Raw genomic sequence first — 12625 nt, forward strand, 5'->3', positions numbered from 1 at the left:
TCTCTCTCTCTCTCTCCTAGAAATTAAAAAAAAAAAAAAAAATTAAAAAAAAAAAAAAAGAATCTAAAAAACCAGACAAAAACAAATCTAATTTAACCTTTAGGGGAACAGAGGCCCGGAGAGGGCTTGAAGTGGGAAACAGGCTTGGAAACAGTGAGCTTTGGCTCCAGTCCCTTCCTGGACATTCCGTGTATGTGCTCCCTCAATCAGCAACTGTAGAAGGGGGGGCAGGGAAAAGGTGGAGCGAGTGAGAGGCCCCAGCAGCATGCATATGCCAGAGTGAGAGAGAGCTCCAGGCAGTGTGAGAAAGGAGAACAGATGTGCCCTCGAGTTTTCTCTTCCAGTTCAGTAGATGATGGTCGTGACAGTGATGATCAGGGCTGTATACCTTGCTCATAAGGGTGCATCCAAGTCATTTGAAAACAGATTATACATGGTGTATCTTTGGAATTAAGGGAATTAAGTTGTGTGCAATGATTATTCATCACTTGCATAGTCAAATTGTTTAAAAATAGCAGGAAAGGGCGTCTGGGTGGCTCAGTTGGCTAAGCGTCCGACTTTGGCTCAGGTCATGATCTCATAGTTCGTGAGTTCAAACCCCACGTCATGCTCTATGCTGACAGAATCCGCTTCAGATCCTGTCTCTCTCTCTCTCTTTCTGCTCCTTCCCTGCTCACAGTCTGTCTCTCTTTCTCAAAAATAAATATTAAAAAAAATTTAGGGGCACCTTAGTAGTTCAGCCGGTTAGGCATCTGACTTCATCTCAGGTCATGATCTCAAGGTTCATGGGTTTGAGCCCTGTGTCAGGCTCAGTGCTTACAGCTGGGAGCCTAGAGCCTGCTTCAGATTCTGTGTCTCCCTCTCTCTGTGCCCCTCCCCACTCAGGCTCTCTCTCTCCTCAAAACTGAATAAACATTAATTTTTTGTATTTAAAAATAGGAGGCCAGCATCTTCAGTTTTTAAAATATTTAAACTGCATCAATTATATTTTTATAAAATGTAGCGGAAGCTTCAAATTGTCAATTGAATTGACTAAACCAGGAGTCAAAAGGTTAGTGTAAAATAACCTTCTTGCAACTAAGAAAAATGTAAAAGCTATTTGAAAACTGTATTTGTCATCTTTGAGGAAAAAAATGAACAGTTTGATTTAGAATGAAACCGCTGCTAAATATTTAGGTCATAGAACTTGGCAATTTTCAAGAAACAGTGCCAACTTCTTGGGATAAAGACATGTCAATAGCTTTTATATGAATGTGATACAGCTAGTTCTCATTACTTTAATGTAATCCTAAGGCTAATAAAAATGTAGCTAATACACCCATTAGCATTCTTACATCTGCCCACGTGTGCATGTAGAGCTTAGACCAGTTAGCAGGTTCCTGAATTAGCCTCTCAGAAGTGAATGAAGTCTACAAGCTAAATGTTAGTTTGTTTAATGCCTGATGCTTTTACTATTGTTATTAACATTGTGTGGTTGACCTCTGCCTCTTGAGTCTGAAATACAAACTCATATATTTAAATCACTGTTTCACTTATTAATGACTCTTAATGGCCTATAATCAACCCCTAGTTCATTGGCTATGCAAAAATAAGAACGTTATGTAAATTAGGTTAATTTCTGTTGCAGCTTAAAAGAAGGAAGAGGCAGTATATAAACAAAATGGCACTGTACTCCAACAAAATCCTACTTGTCCAAACAGGCTGTGGCTGGACTTGACCTTTGTTGTGACTCTTACTTTTACTTTAATATTTATGTGATCCAGTAAGCTGCCTCCTCTACATTTTGTGTGTGTCCCACGGTGTGCAATGCTTCTGTTTCATCCACTTCTTTTGCCCACATTCTAGTCTGAAGACATACTGATTTATCCATGTTAAGAAGATAATCAGTCATTGAGCTGTCTACATTCTGTCCTGTAGTAGATGCCTCAGAGGAGGAGCATAAGAACAACATTTCCTGTGTCTTTGTGCCTGAGTGACAGTTTATCTGTGGACCCGGACATTGAACATAATTTGATTAGATAGAAAAGCCTCAACTCCTAGTCTCTTCACTGGGTTTTAAATATTTCACTCTGGTTTTCTTCTTCTATGGAGTATTACTGTCACAAAGCATAATGACAGCTGTTTTCTTTTTCCAGTGAGTGTTTGTCTCATTTCTGAATTTCCAAGGAATTTTCTTTTTGCCTTTAAAGTTCAGTAGCTTTATAGGAATGTCTCAAAATTGCTTACTTTGTCATTTCCTAAGTATATACATAGTATATGCATTCGAGTCTTATTTCAGAAAACTTTTCAATTCTAATTTTTAAAATATTTTTGTTTCATTAATTTGGGTTTCATCATAGGAGATCTCTACTTTATAAGTGACGAATACTCTCCTATATTTTATATCCCTTTGTCTCTTATCTCATTAATATCTCTCTTCATTGCATTTAGATTTTTTAAGACTTTAAATTGAGTTTTTCTAAATTCTGATACATGTTTTTTCTTCATGGTTTTTCTTTTTTTCATAAATAATTGTAGTTTGTTGCAACATACTATGGTACAACTTGCTTATTTTCTCAAATGCCTTGATGTCTTAAGTGCTATTATTTTGCTCGCTGTTCTTTTTTTTTTTTTCTTGTGTGCTTTAATCATGATCTTTTTCAATTTTTCAGTTTAAGTGAAATTAGATTCTCCATACTTTTAAAAGAGAAAAATGGGCTAAGATAGCTTGACTAGATCTAGAATATTATTTCAAATATGTTCACAAAGTGATAAAGAAAGGAAAACATTATCCTTCTACTTTTAGAAATCAGCTTGCCTTTTTTTAAAATGTTGATTATTTTTGAGAGAGAAAGAGTGAGCCAGGGAGAGGGAGAGGATCCAAAGTGGACACCAAGCTGTCAGCACAGAGCCTGACGCAGGGCTTCAGATTGTGACCTGAGCTGAAGAAGTCAGAAGCTCAATCGACTGAGCCACCCAGGTGCCCCTAGAAATCTGCTTGCTTTTATCTTCACTCATACTTTCATTGGGAAACGTCCTCTCTCCCTCCCTCCTTCTCTCTCTCTCTCTCTCTCTTTTCTTTTTCTTTTTTGCCCTCATTGTCGCCACCCTGCTCAGTCTATATTTTGCTGTCAGAATTTCTTCCATTCTCCTTAGCATGGAGTTTGCCCTATTGCTTTTATCTTGCCATAGCCACCTTTCTGTCTCACTGGATCTCAGGGCAACAGAAATGCTTGGCCTTCCCTCAACCTCCCTAAAAACAGTTATCATCGTCACACTTGCTGATAATACAGGAAGTCATTTTCCCCAGTGGCTCACCTGTGGTTTGGGGGCCAGCTTGTTGCCATATCTTGCTGGAGATATGATCTGTGTCTTTTGGTTTGATTGCTAGGATACTATCCGAATTACACAAATGTGAAGGCAAAGACGAGACGTAGAGTAGGAGCATTCCCACAAATATGACTCTACAGGTTACTAATTTAGTTCCATGGCTGTTGACACAGAGCCTCCTGAGTCACAGAGTTAGGAGCTCAGTACTCACAATGCAAGTACTAGCTGGAGGGTCAGCGGAGCAATCAGCATAAAGTGCGGGCCCCAGAGCTCCAGACCTCATAGGCAGGTGCAGGGCCAGGGAAGAAGGCACTGGGTAGAGGTCACGGCAGGAGAGCAACAAGGAGCTTGGAGACGCTGCCCCTTTGATAGCAAACCATGGCAGTCTTCCTGGAAAGGGGGAGCAAGGAAATTGCTGGCCTATGCGATGCATGTCTACAAGGCATCTCAGTGAGCTTCTCACTTCTCAGCATGGCCAGCCGCATAAAGAGTTCGGTGTCCCTGCTGGGAAAAAAAGGTCCAGGCATTACAGTGTTGGCACAGTCAGCAAGGCACGTGGCAGTGAAAGCACCCCAGGGAATACGGTCCCCAGGATGTGGCCATCCAAACTCTGGTCTGTGTTCAATGAAGCATGATTCAGGAGGATTCAAATATTACATTTCACCTTAATCATCTCCTTCAGACCCCTAAATGCACATTTGAACCCAAAGATATTTGAAATTATTGTTGAATTAGTGGAAATGTTTCACAGTTGATGGATGTTGGAGAATGAGAGCTCGAGAAACTTCTATGGCTCTCACACTGTGGTAGCTGCTACCAAGTTTACGATTCAGTTTTTACTCATGTGCTTTAGATTTTTCATATAGGACTTCTAGCTACATTTTCCTTTTCTTAACTGCTTTTATCATTAAACTCCATTAATTATATTGGACATATAATAAATATGTGCTCAGGGGCACCTGGGTGGCTCAGTTGGTTAAGCATCTGACTTGGGCTCAGGTCATGATCTCACAGTTGGGGAGTTTGAACCCCATGTCGGGCTCTGTGCTGACAGCTCAGAGCCTGGATTATGCTTCTGATTCTGTGTCTCCTGTCTGCTCCCCCTATTCTGAAAAATAAAGCAGTATTATTATTTTTTTAAGTAACAAGATGCAATAGGCCTAAACTGACCAAGAGATGTGCAGGAAATAGAAACAGATTGTCAAAGATATTTAAGATAAAAACAAACAGATCAGCAGTTTTCCACTCTAAACCCCTTGTTCCCAAGGAGAATAAGAACCATCAAGTGAATGGGGATTTAGAAAGAACTTTATCTGAAGTATTCCCTTGGGGGGGAAGGGTTGCAAAGCTGTGTTTTCATGCCATTCCCAATCCATCCATCCCCTTGAAAGGGGGTGTGAGAGGAAGAAGCCTTATATCTCAAATGTATAACGTTAGTGATGAGGAATAGCACAGTGGACATGTTTCAGGGGACACATGAGTCCATGTCCCATAGCTGCCAGTGGGGGACTGTAGTGCCCGCAGCTGTTAGGATGGCTGGGCAGGGGAGAGCTACGGCCACATGAAGACAAGTCTGTGCTCGGGGGATAAGGCAGGCAGAGAGCCGGTGAAGGAGGTCCAGATAGGGGACACACGCGAACGCTAGCTTTTGTCGAAGTGCAGAACCATCACCCGGACGAGGGTCAGCAGCAAAAAGCATAATCTGGAGATGGATCACTGCCACTGTGCTAAAGGGACCAGATGGAATGAACTGAAATGCACATCCCAACCCCTGGGGCTGCAGAGAACACACCTGTGCTCGGAGAACCCCGCGACCGCATCTGCTTGAAACACAGGTGTGACCCGAGGGTGTCTGACCATTTCGCAGTGTAGTGTTGAAATGGGCACAGTCCTGCCTACCTCATCATTCTACTCGTCTGCCTTCGGGACGGGGGGGCGGGGGTGTAGGGAGGGAGGGTGGCAAGCTGTGTGTTAGAGCACAGCAGCGGGGAATGGGTGATGAGCCTGATTACTAAAGAGAAAAAAAGCTCTTGGTGCATCTGGGTGACTCAGTGGGGTGAGCGTCTGACTCTGGATTTCAGCTCAGGTCGTGATCTCACGGTTCATGAGTTTGAGCCCTGCATTGGGCTTAGCACTGGTAGTGCAGAGCCTGCCTGGGATGCTCGCTCTCTCTCTCTCTCTCTCTCTCTCTCTGCCCCTCCACTGCTCTCTCTCTCTGTGTCTCTAAGTAAATAAATAAACTTAAAAACATAATAACTTAAAAAGAAGCCTCTTTCAACCTTCTCCCTAAAGGCAGGAGGCTTTCCAGAAACACATCTCAATTGGGAAGGAAGAAAACTTTTACCTTTAAATTAAATTTGAAGTATTGATTAATATATTGAACTAGATTATTTTAAGAATGTTTAAAATTAGTAGTTAAAAATTATTAAGAAAAATTAATTTAATTTTTTTTAAATATCATGAGTAGCCTGAATTTTTATTCAGCTACAGGAAAAAACTGCCCCAAAATCAGTAGGATAAAAGGAAGACTAGAAAAGACAAAATAGACTTTTATAGTTGTATTCTTTATGTCCATGTGAAGCACTCCTTTTCAACATGGCTAGAGAACAGAATATAGTTTAAACATTTTTTAAAATTGTTTTTTAATGTTTATTTTTGAGAGACAGAGAGAGAGAGAGAGAGAGAGAGAGCGAGCGCGCATGAGTGGGGGAGGGGCAGAGAGAGAGGGAGACACAGAATCTGAAGCAGCTCCAGGCTCTGAGCTGTCAACACAGAGCCAGATGCGGGGCTCAAACTCACAATTGTGAGATCATGACCTGAGTCAAAGTCAGACGCTCAACTGAATGAGCCCCCCAGGTGTCTTCAAACATTTTTAATGAATTTAAACTACTTGAGGGTAGGGATTCTTGTCTGTTATGATTATTGCTATATTCCAGGAGCCTAAAGGCATAGCACAAAAATGTACTCAGTAAAGATTTATCTCATAAATGAGCAAGTCTGGTAAGTGAAGGCCATATTATGAAGGGGTTTGACTATCAGGTTAACGGTATGCACACATGTAGTGCCCATAATTCCTCTTTATTTCTGTTCTGGTCCCATTCTCTCAGGTATCCATATTTTCCTGCTGGGCTCTCATATTGGGCATTATTTCTGATCAAATAAATATCTTCATTTCATGAAAAAAGACAGTTGTGACGTGTTAATGTTTTTAATGTTATTTCAAAATTTTGAGTCCCCTTTGTGCCTGTCTACGTTCTCCGTCTCCCCAGACCAGCTTGGTTTCTCCTGGGTTTTCAGGATGGAACGTCACTGTCCCCGGGGATCTTGTGCCCAGGACACATTCCACAGGAACTCATGTCTGTGCTTCTGTCACAAAGTCAAAGCCATGTGTTCATCCTGATGTAGAGCAGAAGCTCCAATACGCACCTTTATAGCTAGCTCCGAGCTGTAGAGTTTGATTTGTGGAATTCCACAACCGAAATGCAATTTTTCTTTTATGGTAAAATTATAATTATCTTTAAGCATGGAAGAAAAAAACCCCAGCTTTTGATAAATGTAGCATTGTGTTGTGATTCACTAGCTAGCCTTTCAATCAGGAATAAATGACAGGACAATTAAGATAAACCTTAAACGGATGATAAAACAACTCAAATGCTATTGATCTCATTTTAGAGTTTTGCTTCAGGGTACAGGCTTGTAATACATTTCATTTCCTTGGCTTTTTTGGTTCCAAACAGAAGGTCTGTGACAAGTAATGCTAATGACTCTTTACCCGTGATTGACCGACTCACAAAGCATTCTTCATGGGAGTCGGGTGACAACATGGTAGCGGCTCGCATGTTATTTCCAGTCCTGAAATCCCAAATATGTTTCAGGTCTTATACTCTTCTGATAAATATATAACCATGAGTTTAGAAACTATACTCATATACTTTACTAATTTAAAACATGGAGGCTGTGGAGGCTGCGTTAGGAACACTAATACAGTTATATCCTTTCTTGTATTTTTGTCGCTAACATTCTAGGTATCTTCTATAAATACACAGTTGCAGCAATTACACTCTAATGAAACAAAAATTCATCTGTCAAAGACAACAACTGAATTGTGCAAAATATCTTTGCTTGAAAATGTGATTTTAAAAATGGCTATGGAATCTTATTAATACATTTCAGAAGCCAAGTGCCTTCACGCAAGAGTCTTCCAAGGACCCCAAAAGTGATTTGTTGAACCCATGACAGAGATGTGTGATCAACCCTTCTAAATTAGAATACAGATTATAATGCATATTTCTTCACATGTATTATGAAGGAAAAAAATCCTGTTTCATAAGGAAAATGTTTTATATCACTTCCATAGTCACGTAAAACTAAAATACTTAAGAGTCTAGGAATGCATAAAATTGCTCTCCTTAACTTACATGTAAGACTAAGCTCCAGGACTTAAAGACAGATGATATAATTCTTTTATTCTTGGGGACTTCTATTTGATTAACACAGTTAATAATTTAATTTTTTCCTTGCCTTTTCAGGCAGAATTTAAATTGAGTCTCAAATGGAGCCCATTCAGTGAGTCACAAATATTTTTGCAAACTTAACATTCTGTTTTGAGAGCAACAATCATTTCATTAATAACAAAGCCCCAAAACTATGCAATGGAAAATCTATGCCATTTACTTTAAAAAATCCCATTTCAATAGAGGCAAACTAAGCTTCGGGAAATGGCCATGGAACTACACACAGCAGAGTGAGATTTGTTAAATTCTACACATTTACAGAAACAGCAACATTTCCAGAAATGGAAAACGCTCTAGATAACATAAACCTAAAACTGATCTTGCCTATTACGAGTACGGGGGGAATTATCAAATTTTTCTCTTAAATACCTTGATTCCTCATACTGTTGATGAGCGTAGCCACTGGCCCTCCACACCCTGTTGTTACACGACCAAGGTCCACCATTCTCTGTAGAGCCAGATAGCACAAGTCTTTTTTTTTTTTTTTCCTATTTTGCTAAAGATTTAAGTAGCTAGTCAATTGATTGTACTTATTTTCATCTTTTAGAACAAATTGAAAGTGAATGTTCTTTTCTCTTACTGACATGTTCTACTTTGGCCAGTTTTAACAAGCTGACAAACTTACCGAGAGATTATTTTTAGGAAAAAACAGTTGCCCATTAACTAGAGAAAAATACATTTCAGCATTATGTTTCAATAATCAAAAGTATGGGAGAAAGAGCCATGCAGAAGGAATAGAAGGAAGGGAGATCTTCAGGAGTTTTCATTGTCTCCCCTGGAGAGGTTCTCTGTCCTCCTTGGCATTTCCTAGGTCACTGCATTTCTTAATTTCCATATTGACCGAGTTTTTTCCCCTTTCTCTCAAGGAATTGCTACACCTTGCAGTTTTCATTTACACCGTTCCCTGTGTCCAAAATGGACTTCTGTCATTGTTTTTCTGATTGAAGCATTTTACAAGGCTCATTTTACAGCTCTTCTTATGTTTCCTCAATCACCCAGGGTACCTCTCAAGTGAGGAACAAATTCATCCACCCTGTGAGTTTTCAAAGGCAAAGATGTGATGTCCACATCTCTGGTTCCTCAGTTTCCATCACAGAGACAACTCGGAGAATATAAAGTTTGAGATGAATCTTAGATAAAGTTTGAGATGGATCCTAAAGGAGATGATAGTATGGATGACAGTCTGAAGGAGATCAATTTCAGGGGAAAATAGTGAATACTTCTTAGCCTGTGCAATGGAGACTTTGCCTGGCTAACTATATTTGATGCCATGCTCTAACATTTTCCATCAGACGAACCGCTGTTGTGTTTTCTATTGCTCTACTCAACTTGGCCTTTCTGACATCTATTATTTATCTTAAAAATAGTATGTACTTAACTCTTAGATCTTGTTATGACAGACTTTGGCCAACATTTGTGTCATTCTTACCTAGAATAAGTAATATAACTATAACATTATTATTTTTCTCAGTCATTGAGACTTATTAGGCATATGAAGTAATAAAAAAATACTAGATATATGGTGAAATAACAGAATCTAGTGTATCCCAAAATAAAATCTGTGAATTAATGCACAGCATGAGATACAGAATACTATGCTGTTTTGATCCTGAAATCAGGTGTCACTTACCTTCAATTGCATGACATGGATTGGTAAGCATTGGTGATTCCTCTTGTAATTATTATTATTCTTTGACTAACACTAGTGTCCATAATTACAATTATGTAGTCAATATAATTTATATTTAAGACATGAAAACTTGTTCTATAATTCTTATTTCATTATACAGAAAAGATGTGTGCCTTAGTTTTAAGAATGATGTAATTTGTGCTAAAAGAAACCTTGAGAGATATGTAAGAACAAAGGAAGCCAGGCAATTATATACGTGTGTGAAGAGGGGTGAGCATGTGGGTATAGTTTTATACCTAAATATGATGTACACTTTCACAGTAATATATACATATCATTCTATATATACACATATATATATTTTCAAACACACTAATACATTTTAAGTTATTGTTTACTTACAACATCTATGATCCTTTTGTTTTCTGAAGCATATCTAATATGATTAGGTTTCCTGTCACATGGCCTTGGAAACATTATCTAATGTTAGAAGAATCATGATAAAACTGTACCTTAAACAACTATGTTGAGTATTTGAAAGACATAAGCATTTTTTTCTAAGTCCTGTAAGGGGTTTAGTGCCAAAAGGTGAGATCACAGTCTTCAAAGGGTCTACCTTCCAGTGGAGAAACCATGTTGCTCAAGTATAAAAATAAGTAGTAACACCAATTAATTATTAGCTAATTAATGTAAGAGAGGCATAGACATCCATGGTTTGAGCTTAAAAAGGATAAATCACTATGGTAGACTAAATCATTTATTGATTAAGCTGAGAAATGAAAGCTTTAGCTGAAGCAATACCTGGTTTTGTCTACTAATCCATTCTGTTAGGATGGGTGAAAAGAAGGAAGGACAGAGGACTGAGGGAGAAAATTGGAAGGGGAAGCTAGGGGAAGTGATTTACAAGGTGAGTCCAGAGGACAGTGAGCAGCATAGTGGCAGCAGAGTAAATGAGAAGAGAAATGGGAAGCAGATAACTATAGGAAAAAATCATAAAGCAGTGATCAAAATATGTGCAGTCCAGGGGCACCTGGGTGGCTCAGTTAGTTAAGCCTCCGGCTTGGGCTCAGGTCGTGATCTTCAGTTTTTGAGTTTGAGCCCTACTTCAGGCTCTGTGTCTGTCTCTCCCTCTCTACCTCTCCCTCACTTGCACATTCTCTCCCAAAATAAACAAATGAACTTTATTTAAAAAAATAAATCTGAGTGGTTAGGATGTTCACTATGTATGTGTGTATTTTCACAACTATTTAAAATACGCATTAGTACATGTCAGTAAAATACATGTCAGGACTATTCTGACAGCTTGGAACCTGGAGCCTGCTTCAGATTCTATGTCTCCCTCTTTCTCTGCCTCTCCCCTGCTTATGCTCTGTCTCTTTCTGCCTGTCAAAAATGAGTAAATGTTAAAAAAAAATTTAAGATACATGTAAAAATATACAGAAGAAGATTTATTGTTTTAAATTTTTAATGTTATTTATTTTTGAGAGAGAATGAGACACAGAGTGCAAGCAGGGGAGGAACAGAGAGAGAGGGAGACACAGAATCTGAAGCAGGTTCCATGCTCTGAGCTGTCAGAACAGACCCCAATGCGAGACTGGAACCCACAAACCGTGAGAGGATGACCTGAGCCGAAGTCGGACACCCAACCGTCTGAGCCACCCAGGTGCCCCTACAGAAGGAGATTTATTGTAAGGGGTTGGCCACTTGATCTTGGAGACTGAGAAGCCCCATTATCATCTGAGTGCCATCTGGAGGCCCAGGAGAGCTGGTGGTGTGGTTCTAATCCAAAGCCAAAGTGGTTCCAGTCCAAATCTAAAGGCCTGAGAACCAACAGAGCTAATGGTAACAGTGTGAGCTGCAGTGTGAGTCTGAAGCCCCAAGGACCAGGAAAACCAATGGCTGAAGAACAAGGATGACCCAGCTCAGGCACAGAGCAACTCCATCCTTCCTCCTTCTTTTTATGCTGTTCAGCCTGTTAGCAGATTGGATGATGCCCACCCGCATTGTAAGGGTGATCTTCTGTATTCGGTCTGCTGATTCATATCTCAGAGCACCCTCACAGATGCACTCAGAAAGAAGGTTTTACCAGCTATCTGGGCTTCTCTTAATTCAGTCAGTTAACCCTCGCCAGCCAGTGAGGTAGGGAAAATGTAGGACATATGTAAGAGAGAAGTTGATAGGACTTGATGCTGCCCATAAAGAGAAAGAAAAAAATCAAGAATAATTTTATATTTTTGATACTGGGTAACATAAACTCAATCTGGAAAGTAGTTGGAAAAAAGGAGCTGAACTTCTGAAGGGTGTTCAAGACTTGGCTTATAGCTTCTGGAAGACGTCGTATAGACAAGAGATTGTTATGCCAAGGATAACTGGCATCACATGATATAAATATCAGTGTGGTTTAAGCAGGAAAACCAGGCAGAAAGACATCAAGGAGGAAAAGCATCTGTATGGCTTCTGTAACCCACAGAAAGAACTTTAATCCGCATAGACTTGAACACATATTAAAAGAAGCTAAAATCAGTGGACTCATAATGCTATGGTCCTACATATTTAAAGAGGATTTAAAAATGAGGATAAGTAAAAATTCATTGAGCACCTTACAGTGGAGCTTCCTGGTCAAGGAAGTAAGTCCTAACACAAGGGGGCTGCTGAAGCCCACCAGCCTGTACTAGGGGGAGGCAGTTGGGATCTACTGAACCGTCCCAGAGCCAATGACCTTGTTACTTGTTAATCTGCCAGAAGAGGAGACTTAATGAGCCCCCTGGACCCTCTGACCTTGTCTCTGTGCGGAACGGGCAGGAGAGAGAAGTAGCAAAAGACTGAGTTTGAGGGAAGCCCTTCATTTAGTGAAAGAGAGAACAGCCGGTTGAAGAGGCTCTAGAAAAGAGGAGTAAAATTTGTGCAAGAATGGCTGTTATCCAAAGGAGACAAGGATGGCGAAAACATCAACCATCATGGGTATTCAAGAAAATGTGCAGCTGAAGACATTATGATGGATGGCACTTAGCTGGGCCATGCAGGCTCTGGTTCATGTCAAATAAAGAAAAAGAGTTGTACATGAAAGAAAACAGGGAAATCATAGTAGGTAGAGGATTTCTTGGTTTTATCTATACAACAGACACAATTCATATATTCACCAGTCCCTGATTCTATTAATTTATATATTTAT

At 39.8% G+C, this 12625-nt stretch overlaps 1 protein-coding gene across 1 annotated transcript in view; it reads left to right on the plus strand.

Moving 5' to 3' along the window:
* Window positions 1-12625, plus strand: part of LOC120222009 (protocadherin-15-like) — a gene marked incomplete at its 5' end in the record, with an annotated part of 248663 nt that overhangs the window by 116991 nt on the left and 119047 nt on the right. The window lies entirely within an intron of this gene.

The sequence above is a fragment of the Hyaena hyaena genome, unplaced genomic scaffold (genome assembly GCF_003009895.1).
Source record: "Hyaena hyaena isolate Hyena2069 unplaced genomic scaffold, ASM300989v1 scaffold_824, whole genome shotgun sequence".
In the NCBI taxonomy this organism is placed as follows: domain Eukaryota; kingdom Metazoa; phylum Chordata; class Mammalia; order Carnivora; family Hyaenidae; genus Hyaena; species Hyaena hyaena.